Source organism: Eleutherodactylus coqui, chromosome 6 (assembly GCF_035609145.1).
Source record: "Eleutherodactylus coqui strain aEleCoq1 chromosome 6, aEleCoq1.hap1, whole genome shotgun sequence".
In the NCBI taxonomy this organism is placed as follows: domain Eukaryota; kingdom Metazoa; phylum Chordata; class Amphibia; order Anura; family Eleutherodactylidae; genus Eleutherodactylus; species Eleutherodactylus coqui.
Genome location: NC_089842.1, coordinates 29227785 through 29241613, shown reverse-complemented (window position 1 = coordinate 29241613; position 13829 = coordinate 29227785). Strand labels below are relative to the sequence as shown.

Sequence of the window (13829 nt, the reverse complement as noted above, 5' to 3'; positions counted from 1 at the left end):
CAAGGTGACCAGGCTCAGGACGCCCCCTACAGACCACCAGTAGAGGGGATCATCTGACCAGACTGTTAGGAGGTGGTGGGACCAGTGGATGTGTGAGGGCACACAAGGTGATTGTGCTCATTCAGACCACCAGTCGAGAGGAGCATCTAACCAGACTGTTAGAAGGTGTTGTGAGCAGTGGATGTGTGAGGGCACACAAGATGACCTGTCTAAGGACCCCCGACAGACCACCAGTAGAGGGGATGATCTTACCAGACTGTTAGGAGGTGCTGGGACCAGTGGATGTGTGAGGGCACACAAGGTGACCAGGCTCAGGACGCCCCCTACAGACCACCAGTAGAGGGGATCATCTGACCAGACTGTTAGGAGGTGTTTGGACCAGTGGATATGTGAGGACACACAAGGTGATTGTGCTCATTCAGACCACCAGTCGAGAGGAGCATCTAACCAGACTGTTAGAAGGTGTTGTGAGCAGTGGATGTATGAGGGCACACAAGATGACCTGTCTAAGGACCGCCGACAGACCACCAGTAGAGGGGATGATCTTACCAGACTGTTAGGAGGTGCTGGGACCAGTGGTTGTGTGAGGGCACACAAGGTGACTGGGCTCACGCAGACCACCAGTAGAGAGGAGCATCTGATAGTCTGACAAGCACCAGCAGCTCCAACTGTTTTGTTATCCGCCATCCAGAGACAGGTGGCGCCATTGTTACACCCCTGTGTCTGTCAGAACCATTTCCAGGCACTTGGCGGACGGACATTTGGTCTCACGGCTCCCATTACATGTACTGCTTTTGGTTCAAATACATTTTTATTGTGCATATCACTTGGTTGACAACAGAATGATTTTTTAACACGGTCATGTGAACCCGCGATATGAACAATATATATTTAACAATTTTAGATGCATAAAAGAAAAAGGGGAGACAAAACTTAACCTGCTTGGAAACACGAGGGAGGATGGGGGGGGGGGAAGAATGGGTGGGGGGGAGGAAATCGCCATTATCTAGGGGTCCTGAGTCTTTGGCGGGCTCTTGGAGGATTGTCATCTGCTGGCTCCTTCCTGTCTCTTCAGTATTGTTCTATATCTCTCAGAATTGGCCTTGTTCAACCCAGCTCTTGAGGTTGTCAGAGACCCTGAACGCTACCCATGGCTGCCACGTCCTGTGAGTGGCTTCCCAGGTCTTGGGGTCCTCCGCTCCCAATTCGTCGTATCTCATGAGGGTGTGGAGCTCCTCTACCCACATACCCCTGGTGGGAGCACATGGGGAGCGCCAGAACCTCGGAATGAGTCTCCTCATTGCTATTATAAAGAATCTTAACAGGCCTGATTTGGCCTCGCTCACCGATCCTGGGAAGAGCGAAAGCAGAGCCAGTTTTGGCGACATGGTCACCCTCGTATGGTGAATTCGATTGAATAGGAATGATATGTCCTTCCATAGTGAGGCTACTGGTCGGCATTCCCACCATATATGTACCATTGTGCCTCTGCTCTCACTGCATCTCCAGCACAAGGGCGAGGTGTCACGGAAAATCTTCTGGAGCTGGTCAGGGGTTCTATACCATCGTGATAGTATTTTGTAGTTGAGGTCTTGGACTTTACCCGCTGAAGAAAGTTTATGGGTTAATGTCCAAATCTTAGACCACTCTTCCTCTGAGAAACCACCTCCCAGTTCTTGTTCCCAGGCCTCTCTGCATCTCGGGATTTCGTTCTCCGCCTCCCGAGCCAACAACATCTTATACAACCTGGAGATCATGTGCCTGTGGTTCGTGTGTGATAGGTATAATTGTTCGAACGCCGTGAGTGGGGCTGTTAGGTTTTCCTTCGGGGTCAATGAGCTTACAAAACCCCTTAATTGGAGGTATTGGAGCCAAGATCCTGGTTGTGGTGGATTCTGTCCTAGGATTTCTGTCATGGGTTTTAGGCCCGTCTGTGACACTACGTCTCTTAGTCTGGGAATCGGCGAAAGCAGGAGCGATAGGATTTTCTGGTGTTGTAGCGTGGTTTCAAATAAGGGGTTTGCTATGAGCGGAGTTAGTGGGCCTGGTATATTAACGAGGCCGTAATTGGGCGCGAAGCTTGCCCATGTTTTGATTAATTGGAGGCAGAAGGGGGAAATGTTGGGGATGGATCTGATTCCCTTTGGTGGGATCCAGAAGGCTCCCTCTAGGCCGTCTATGTCGCCTGAGTGCTCTATTTGCACCCAGAGTCTAGAGCTCCCACTTTTAAGTATGTCTAGGGCGCAAGTTGCGATATTAGCTTTATAATATAGGGAGAAGTCTGGGAGACCCATTCCCCCCCTCTCTTTTTCCCTTGTCAGCAAAGAGAAACGCAGGCGAGGCTTGCGCCCCCTCCAAACAAAATCCTTGATTAGGGACCTAATTTTTTTAAGGTAGAGGCCTGGAAGTCTAATCGGGATTGTTTGACATATATAGAGGAAACGGGGTAGTACGTCCATTTTTATGGCGTTTACTCGCCCGTTCCAGGATAGATATAGAGGATTCCATCTGTCTAAGTCTCTTTCCAGTTTTTCGACAAAGGGTGTGTAATTTAGTTTGAAAGCCTGTGTGGGGTCTGTTGGAATCCGGGCTCCTAAGTATTTGATATGAGAGTTGACCCAGCGAAATGGGAGTACCGACTCTAGATGGGAGACCTCGGCCTGCGGGAGGGAGACATTTAGGGCCTCCGACTTCTGGGCATTGATTTTATAATTGTTGACCCTTCCAAACTTTTCGAATTCTCTCAATAGGGCGGGCATGCCCACCCGGGGGTTCGATAGGTAAAGTAGCAAGTCATCTGCAAAAAGTGACATTTTATGCTCCTCTGAGCCTACCTTTAGACCTTTAATTGAGTAATTTTTCCTGATTGCATTTGCCATGGTTTCCATTGCCCGCGAAAGCGGGCACCCCTGTCTCGTTCAGTTTCTCACTTTAAAGGGTTCTGACAGTGTCCCGTTCACCCTAATTCTTGCTGTAGGATCGTGGTATAGCGCCATGACCCTCTGGAGCATCCGTGGGCCCATTTCGATTTTTCCCAGCGTGGCAGAGAGGAAGGACCAACTCACCCTATCAAAAGCCTTCTCTGCATCAATTGACAGGAGGCATAAAGGGGTCTTGGATTGTTTGGCCCTGGCTATTAGGGACATCGTTTTGATAGTGTTGTCCCTTGCCTCTCTGCCTGGGACGAAGCCGACCTGCTCCAGATGGATCAGTCGCGGGATCACACTCTGCAGTCTGTTGGCGATCAATTTGGCGAACATTTTAATGTCAATATTTATTAGTGAAATTGGTCTGTAGCTCCCGCAAGCCGAGGGATCCTTGTCTGGTTTGAGTATGACCGATATGTGGGCCTGAAGGGCCTGTTGTGGGAAGGGGCAGTTTTTGTTTATCATGTTGAATGCCTCTAATACCATAGGAGATAGCTCCTCGGCGAAGAGTTTGTAGAATCTGGCTGTATACCCGTCCGGGCCCGGGCTCTTATTTATTTTCAAATTTTTTATTATGTCTGCCAGTTCCTGGGGGGCGAAGTCTAGTTCTAGGTCTTCGATTTCCGCGGGGGTCAGGCGTCTGGGGGCGTGATCTGTCAGGTAGGCATCTATCTCGTCTTTGTGGCTTGGTGGGGGTGTTAGAGAGTCAGTTTTGATATTGTATAGTTTGTTATAGAAGGTTTTAAATTCCTTTAGGATGTCCGTGGTGCTGTGTACTATTTGACCTCTGTTGGTTTGAATTTTGGGGATGTATGTGAGCGGTGTCCTGGGGTGTAGTGTCCTAGCTAGGTGGCTGCCGCATTTGTCGCCATATTCGAAGGAACCCTTTTTGAGTTTATCTCTGAGTGCTAGTGAGCGTTGGTCCAGTATCTCGAGGATCCGCTGACGGGTGGCGGATATTTCCGCGCGCAAGACGTAGTTTTGTTGGCGTTTGTTGGCTGTTTCTTTGAGAACATGGAATGCAGTTTGCCGGAGGACAAATTGATTCAGCTGCAACGTGATTTACAGGGCATACAGCAGACGAGGAAGGTGACTCTCAGGACTTTACAGTCGTTGTTAGGGAAATCAAATTTCGCCTGTCGCATTATGCCGATGGGGCGAATAGCAGAGGCTACGGCTGGAGTAAAGTCAGGGCCTAATTTTCTTTGCGTGTCGAAGGGAATGAAAGCGGACTTGGATGTTTGGGCTGAATTTCTGGTTGGATATAATGGAAGGTCATTGTTTTTGGAAAACAGTTGAGCAATTTTGACTGTCAACTGTTCACAGATGCAGCAGGGGCAGCGGGTTTGGAGACTTTTTTTTTAAAGGTGAATGGTGTGTTACTCCGTGGCCTGTTCAATGGGTAACAGCTGGGCTAACCAGGAATTAGATTTTTTTTAAATTGTTTCCAATTGTAGTTGCAGTTTCAGTGTGGGGGAGTTGGTTTCGCAACAAAAAAGTACGTTTTCATTGCGATAACCTGGGAGTAGTCCAAGCCATCCATTCAATATCGGCGCGTTCACCACCAGTAGTGGACTTGTTACGCCACATGGTGTTATTGTGTTTGCCCCTGAATGCATGGGTGGTTGCGGAGCATGTTCCTGGAGTAGACAATTCTATAGCAGATTCCCTTTCTCATTTCCAGTGAGATAGTTTTTGTTCCCTGGTGCCGGACGCAGCGAAAAAGGGATGTCCATGTTCTCTGGAACTTTGGACACTGGTTGATGTGCAGTGGAAAGTTTAATTCGGGGTTCATTAGCAAGGTCAATGATACAGCTTGGCAAGAATGGGAGAATTGGCTTGGTGGGAAGGAAGAGGTGCGGCATGAAGAAGATGCGGTCAGTGATTTGTTACTTTTTTTAAGGGAGGCATCTATTAAGGGATGGTCAATAGCTAAAGTAAACCGCATGGTTTCTGCGTTGGCTTTTGGTTTTCAGTTGAGCGGTTTAAGGGATGTGACAAAGAATTTTTTGGTGAGACGGGTGTTGAAGGGATATAGGAGAGGTAAGGTGGCAAGAGATTTGAGCAAGCCGGTTACTTTTGAAATTCTGGAAAGGATGGGGTGCAGTTTAGATAAGTGTTGTATGAAAAGTTATAAATCCAGCCTTTTTCAATGTGTCTTTGCGTTTGCCTTTTTGGGGGCTTTTAGAGTAACTGAACTAGTGTTTCCCAGTAAAAGGGTTAAGGGGGTTTAAATTTGAGAGAGGTTCGGGTCCTCAATAAGAGATTAGAGATACTATTGCATAGGTCAAAAACCAATCAAGCAGGTAAAGGCAAGACGGTGTGGTTAGCAAAGGTGCCAGGGGCTTTAATGTGTCCGGTGGATCGTTTCTTAGCTTATCGGGCTTCAGTTGTTGGGGAACAAGGACCGCTGTTTAGGCATAAGGATGGAACTTTCCTTTCTAAATTTAAGTTTGGCAAAGTTTTTAAACTAGTTTTAGGTGATTTCGGGGTAGGAGGCGTGTATTCTTCACACTCATTTCGAATTGGGGCAGCTACTGAAGCTTTTGAGAGAGATTTGGGGTCCGAGACAATTAATAGGATTGGGAGATGGCAATCAAATCTTTTTAGGCTATATATTCAGCCTGAAGGGATGAGTGGAAGTAAATTTTAAAGGGAGTTGTTTAGTTGGGTTGTTGAGTTTTTTGGACTGATGTTGTGCTTTCATTTCACAGGCCAAAATTCCCCTGCATTAGTATGACTGTTGGGCCATTCCTACGTCTACAGGGTGGCAAAACAGGCAAGAGCACGTCCAAATGGTTAACAATTAAATTTTAATAAGAGAATGCTGTAATTTGGTGGATAGGTAGGCGAGGGATGTTGTGGAGACACGTATTGCAGGAAGCTCATTAGTGAGTGGGCAGGGATAGAAGCCTGGATATGCTAGTTTTGCATGTTGGTGGGAATGACCTGGTGAGTCGTCCTGCGTGAGACCTGAGAAGGGACATCCAATCTGATATTTAAAGATTGCGATGTCTCTTCCCAGATATGGTAATAGTGTGGTCAGAGATAGTCGTGAGGAAGACTTCGAGGGGGACGAGATCCATTGAAAGTATTAATAGAATAAAAATCAATAGGCAGATATCAGCTTTCGTAGTGTGGAATGAGGGGATTAGTGTTAGACCTTTTGACCTGGAAAGAGGAGAAGGTAATTATTGGTTGGAGGACAGGGTCCATCTCAACGGTATCGGTATAGATTTGTGGGCATGCTTGGAGTTGAAAAGGCACTTCAGTTGGTGGGTGCGGTGCAGGCTTAGGTATAAGCAGTGCTGGCTGTGGCGGGTGGGGGGTCCTTGGAGTCTGTTGTAAATTGTGTGTGTGTGTGGGGGGGGCGGGAGTTCTGGGTGAGGACCACCTCACTGGGTAATACTCCCTCCTTTTTGTTAAGTTAGTGTTGGGTGCTGTGGGATGCGGTTAATGAGGGGCGGTTATCCCTCCTGGCCTCATTTATATTTTAGCCACCCAACGGGCAGCTAGTGGTGCCCATGAATTGGTTTGTACGATTGTGGGCAAGGTACATCTTTATCAAGGAAGTTTCAAGCACCCGATTGTTTGTGGCTCCAAGGATTCCCCCCCACTGGGGAGGTTAAAAAATGGAAGTATTTTATGTTTTAATGTTTGTATTAATAAAACTGCTGCTGTGGCCAATTTACCCGAAATATTGTGTTTAGTATTTATTGGTAAGAGATTTTGGTGGCCACTAAGTGGTTAATGTAACCTACCCTGGTCATGAACGTATCGCTGAGCTGTCATTGTCCCTCGTATATATACCAGCTGTGCATATATAATTATATAGACTTCTAGCAGCTGTACATATATAATTATCCAGGTCACACCAGCATGCCCCATATCACTTTGGGTGTATATCTCCTGTATATAGTGATATGGAGCATGCTGGTATAAGCTGTATATGTCCTGTATATAATTATATATGTGCTACTGGTATAAGCTATACATCCTGTATGTAGCAATATCACTATATACAGGAGATGTATAACATATACCAGCTGTACATATATAATTATATAGACTTCTAGCAGCTGTACATATATAATTATCCAGGTTACACCAGCATGCTCCATATCACTATATACAGGGAATTGGGGATTCCACTTTTCTGCTCTATTCGGGGAGCATGAAAGAAGACTTCCCGCAACCGAATGGCTTTGTCTTTAGACGGAACTGAGCAGCATCAGACGGACTCATTGACTATAATGGGGTCCATCCGCTTTCCGCATGCTGGTATAACCTGGGTATCTCAGTAACTCCTGTATATAGTGATATGGAGCATGCTGGTATAACCTGGGTATCTCAGTATCTCCTGTATATAGTGATATGGAGCATGCTGGTATAACCTGGGTTTCTCAGTAACTCCTGTACATAGTGATATGGAGCATGCTGGTATAACCTGGGTATCTCAGTTACTCCTGTACATAGTGATATGGAGCATGCTGGTATAACCTGGGTATCTCAGTATCTCCTGTATATAGTGATACGGAGCATGCTGGTATAACCTGGGTATCTCCGTATCTCCTGTACATAGTGATATGGAGCATGCTGGTATAACCAGGGTATCTCAGTATCTCCTGTATATAGTGATATGGAGCATGCTGGTATAACCTGGGTATCTCAGTAACTCCTGTATATAGTGATATAAAGCATGCTGGTATAACCTGGGTATCTCAGTATCTCCTGTATATAGTGATATGGAGCATGCTGGTATAACCTGGGTATCTCAGTATCTCCTGTATATAGTGATATGGGGCATGCTGGTATAACCTGGGTATCTCAGTATCTCCTGTATATAGTGATATGGAGCATGCTGGTATAACCTGGGTATCTCAGTATCTCCTGTATATAGTGATATGGAGCATGCTGGTATAACCTGGGTATCTCAATATCTCCTGTATATGATTGCACACTTTACATACAATTAAAAGATGCATCAAAAACCTGCAAGCGATTTACAGGTTTTAAAGTGCCGTACGGAGAGTCACGGGCCGGGCTCAAAACCGGAATCCGCAGTCGGCCTCCCACATGCAGAATCTGACCCGCTCGTGTGAGCCCGGCCTGAGGGGGTGAAAAGGGTGTCAGAGTCTGTGCGGGAAAACAATATCTAACGCATTTATGTGGTTGAAATTCGGCAAAAATAATCTACTAAACAAATAATTAAACCCGTATTTTACGGATTGTCCAGAACGCCGACCTAAATATTTGCCCGGCTGCTACTAATTCACACAAACCGCCATAAGTGTGCGGTCCGACATATCAGCAACACAGTCAGCAGAACGGCCATAATTATTCCCATCACTAACATGAGGCCGAATCATCCCAGTGATTCATCACGTGCTCCAATATCTCCTCCTCTTAAATGTTATCTATTGCTCCCTGTTATCAGCCATTTCAGAAGGAGGAGAAGATGACTGTAGTGGGGTAACAAACACAATCATATTTCCATACATATGTGTGACTGATAATACAGGGCGGCCATGGAAAGGTAGGCCGGCACCACACTCCTATGGAAGCTGTCTACAAGAAAATCTGTCTCTGTTGCCATAGCAACCAATCCCAGCGCAACTTTCATTTTACCTCAGCAGTATAAGAAATGAAAGCTGTGCTGTGATTGGTTACTATGCTGCCGAGGTAAAATAGAAGCTGTGCTGTGATTGGTTACTATGCTGCCGAGGTAAAATAGAAGCTGTGCTGTGATTGGTTGCTATGGGCGACAAAGACAATTTTTCTTTTAGGCAGCGTTTATAATGATGTGGTGCCCATAGCAACCAATCACAATGCAGCTTTTATGCTGCTGAGGTAAAATGTAAGCTGCACTGTGATTGGTTGGGAACATTCTATGATGTCAAAAGGCAACAATACCTGAGAACATTCTAAGACATCTCAGTGATGTTCTTGTATAGAAGACCATACACGTCCGGAGCCGCTCAGACCTACATGAAGAGGATGGAGGAAGCTGACGAGGACGAACAACATGGCGGACGGAGGGAGGAAGAACGTCAGATATGTATTCCGGCTACACAACCACCGTCTGCTATAGAGTCACATATGTCCATGCCGGAGATATTCTAGGATCGGAGGGAGAAGGATCTGAAGGTCTTCTATGATCACTGCTGGGGCCTCGTGGGACACCATCTGCCACATTTATTAAGAGGTTCGGACATTAGTGTATACCTGTATAGCTTATAGGTGTGCAGTGAGAGGGTTCCTTTAGACTGTAAGCTCTTAGGAGCAGGACCTCACTTGTCCCGTCAGTGTATTGTAAGCCTTGATTGGCCGGAATCCTCTCTGTGTTATAAGATGTGATATTACATTGTAAGCCTTAACCTCTTAATGACCAGACACATGGCTGCCCTGATCATAATCAGGCTGCGCCGGCCGTGTATTTCACAGACAAACGCAGAGAATGTAACCCTCGGTTTCAATGTATTCGTCCTCATGAACTGGTTTGGGACGTGCATTTCACCCCGCGGGAATAAAAGCAGGACCTGCTCTATCTTTCTGCGTTTTGCCCAGCAAAGGCCCATACAAAAGTCTATGGGAGCTGCACAAATACGCAAGGTGATGCGGGAAACACTGCGCAAAAGAGCGAAAAGCAGAACACATCTGGATATCACTCACCTAAATAGTCTTTAAAATCTACAAAAAGGGTGTGTTGCGTGCGCGTGTTTTGAACAGGCCCTGCTTACGCAAAAAGTACAATACTATGCGTGGACACGCGTGCAAATGTACGTAATCCAACCTCGTTCATGTGGAAATACGTTGCCCTGGGTGAGCCTTACTGCGTATTGGGTCATCTGAAGCCGCCCTTACCCTGATCATCGGGAGAGCTTCCTACTTAAGGACCCATTCACACAGGTCTATATGTTGTCCGTGTGTTTCACAGTCCGCACATGGACACATTATAGCCCATCAGACTTCTCATATGTGGGCGTTGTCACGCAGACAAATGGTCCGTGTGAGAAGAATTGGAACGAACTCGCACACAGCCGTCTGCATGCGCTCTTAATTTATGGTATTTTTTGCTATTTCTTTTACCATTTTTAAGAGACATATATATACACAGACGCACACCATTCTGAATATATACGCACAGACGCACACTATTTTACATATATACACAGACGCACACCATTCTGAATATATACGCACAGACGCACACTATTCTACATATATACACACAGACGTACACTATTCTACCTATATACACACAGACGTACACTATTCTACATATACGCAGAGACGCACACTATTCTACATATATACGCACAGACGTACACTATTCTACATATACGCACAGACGCACACTATTCTACATATATACGCACAGACGTACACTATTCTACATATATACGCACAGACGCACACTATTCTACATATATACACACAGACGCACACTATTCTACATATATACGCACAGACGTACACTATTCTACATATATACACACAGACGCACACTATTCTACATATATACGCACAGACGCTTCTCCATCAGGCAGATGTTAGATTTTTTACACCATTTGTATCCATACGGTCATAAAGTCATTGAGAGGTAAGGTTCGTCTCCCTAGATTGTAAGCTCCTCGGGGCAGGATTATGTGCAGCACTAAGCAGGAGGGTAGATGAGATCCAGGGTGACATCTATTAGGTGTGTAATGAGAGGGTTCCTTCCTTTAGACTGTAAGCTCTTAGGAGCAGGACCTAACTTGTCACATCAGTATATTGTAAAATTTAATTGACTGGAATGCTCTCTGTATTATAAGATATGATATTACATTGTAAGCCTTAACCTCTTAATGACCAGACACATTGTTGCCCTGATCATCATCACAGCTTCCTTCTTAAGGACCCATTCACACAGGTCTATATGTTGTCCGTGTGTTTCACAGTCCGCACATGGACACATTATAGCCCATCAGGCTTCTCATATGTGGGCATTGTCACGCAGACAAATGGTCCGTGTGAGAAGAATTGGAGCGAACTCGCACACAGCCGTCTGAATGCGCTCTTAATTTATGGTATTTTTTGCTATTTCTTTTACCATTTTTAAGAGACATATATATACACAGACGCACACCATTCTGAAAATATACGCACACTATTTTACATATATACACAGACGCACACCATTCTGAATATATACGCACACTATTTTACATATATACACAGACGCACACCATTCTGAATATATACGAACAGACACACACTATTCTACATATATACACACAGACGTACACTATTCTACATATACGCACAGACGCACACTATTCTACATATATACGCACAGACGTACACTATTCTACATATATACGCACAGACGCACACTATTCTACATATATACACACAGACGCACACTATTCTACATATATACGCACAGACGTACACTATTCTACATATATACGCACAGACGCTTCTCCATCAGGCAGATGTTAGATTTTTTACACCATTTGTATCCATACGGTCATAAAGTCATTGAGAGGTAAGGTCCGTCTCCCTAGATTGTAAGCTCCTCGGGGCAGGATTATGTGCAGCACTAAGCAGGAGGGTAGATGAGATCCAGGGTGACATCTATTAGGTGTGTAATGAGAGGGTTCCTTCCTTTAGACTGTAAGCTCTTAGGAGCAGGACCTAACTTGTCACATCAGTATATTGTAAAATTTAATTGACCGGAATGCTCTCTGTATTATAAGATATGATATTACATTGTAAGCCTTAACCTCTTAATGACCAGACACATTGTTGCCCTGATCATCATCACAGCTTCCTTCTTAAGGACCCATTCACACAGGTCTATATGTTGTCCGTGTGTTTCACAGTCCGCACATGGACACATTATAGCCCATCAGGCTTCTCATATGTGGGCGTTGTCACGCAGACAAATGGTCCGTGTGAGAAGAATTGGAGCGAACTCGCACACAGCCGTCTGAATGCGCTCTTAATTTATGGTATTTTTTGCTATTTCTTTTACCATTTTTAAGAGACATATATATACACAGACGCACACCATTCTGAATATATACGCACAGACGCACACTATTTTACATATATACACAGACGCACACCATTCTGAATATATACGCACAGACGCACACTATTCTACATATATACACACAGACATACACTATTGTACATATATACGCACAGACGCACACTATTCTACATATATACGCACAGACGTACACTATTCTACATATATACGCACAGACGCACACTATTCTACATATATACACACAGACACACACTATTCTACATATATACGCACAGACGTACACTATTTTACATATATACGCACAGACGCTTCTCCATCAGGCAGATGTTAGATTTTTTACACCATTTGTATCCATACGGTCATAAAGTCATTGAGAGGTAAGGTTCGTCTCCCTAGATTGTAAGCTCCTCGGGGCAGGATTATGTGCAGCACTAAGCAGGAGGGTAGATGAGATCCAGGGTGACATCTATTAGGTGTGTAATGAGAGGGTTCCTTCCTTTAGACTGTAAGCTCTTAGGAGCAGGACCTAACTTGTCACATCAGTATATTGTAAAATTTAATTGACCGGAATGCTCTCTGTATTATAAGATATGATATTACATTGTAAGCCTTAACCTCTTAATGACCAGACACATTGTTGCCCTGATCATCATCACAGCTTCCTTCTTAAGGACCCATTCACACAGGTCTATATGTTGTCCGTGTGTTTCACAGTCCGCACATGGACACATTATAGCCCATCAGGCTTCTCATATGTGGGCGTTGTCACGCAGACAAATGGTCCGTGTGAGAAGAATTGGAGCGAACTCGCACGCAGCCTTCTGAATGCGCTCTTAATTTATGGTATTTTTTGCTATTTCTTTTACCATTTTTAAGAGACATATATATACACAGACGCACACCATTCTGAATATATACGCACAGACGCACACTATTTTACATATATACACAGACGCATACCATTCTGAATATATACGCACAGACGCACACTATTCTACATATATACACACAGATGTACACTATTCTACATATACGCACAGACGCACACTAAAATACTACATATATACGCACAGACGCACACTATTCTACATATATACGCACAAACGTACACTATTCTACATATATACGCACAGACGCACACTATCCTACATATATATGCACAGACGCACACTATTCTACATATATACGCACAGACGTACACTATTCTACATATATACGCACAGACGCTTCTAGATTTTTTACACCATCTGTATCCATACGGTCATAAAGTCATTGAGAGGTAAGGTCCGTCTCCCTAGATTGTAAGCTCCTCGGGGCAGGATTATGTGCAGCACTAAGCAGGAGGGTAGATGAGATCCAGGGTGACATCCGATCGCCACATTTGGGGTCAGGAAGGAATTCTTTTTCCCCCTGAGACTAAGCTCTCCGGGGGTTTTCTTCGCCTTCCTCTGGATCTTTGGGGTGTGGCTCCTAACTCCGGACCCCAGAATAATGCTAAGTGCTATATATGACAAGTGCTGAATGCTCACATTATGGGGGTCACACCAGCGCTGGGTTGTTCTGTTTGTCTCCATCCTAGGAGCTGAACAACATATAAACCTGGACGGCGCCAATTGGACCTCATTGACTATAATGGGATCCGTTTGGCTTCCTGCATGATGACAGAATGTTTCCCGGATGACATAGTGCAGCATACTGAGCTATCTTGTTTGGGACGTCATGCTGGATCTGTGCCGGAGGCTCCAGAAGGATCCTCCGCTGCAGATGTGACCGATGACCTGACTTAGGAGTCACCACCCTCGTTATTACATAGGATATAAGTCATTATTATTATTGGCTCCACTGCTTATTGCTAATAAATA

General features: G+C 45.0%; 1 protein-coding gene across 1 annotated transcript in view; it reads right to left on the bottom strand.

Moving 5' to 3' along the window:
- Nucleotides 1-13829, bottom strand: part of LOC136572026 (G protein-activated inward rectifier potassium channel 4-like) — a 190481-nt gene that overhangs the window by 88680 nt on the left and 87972 nt on the right. The window lies entirely within an intron of this gene.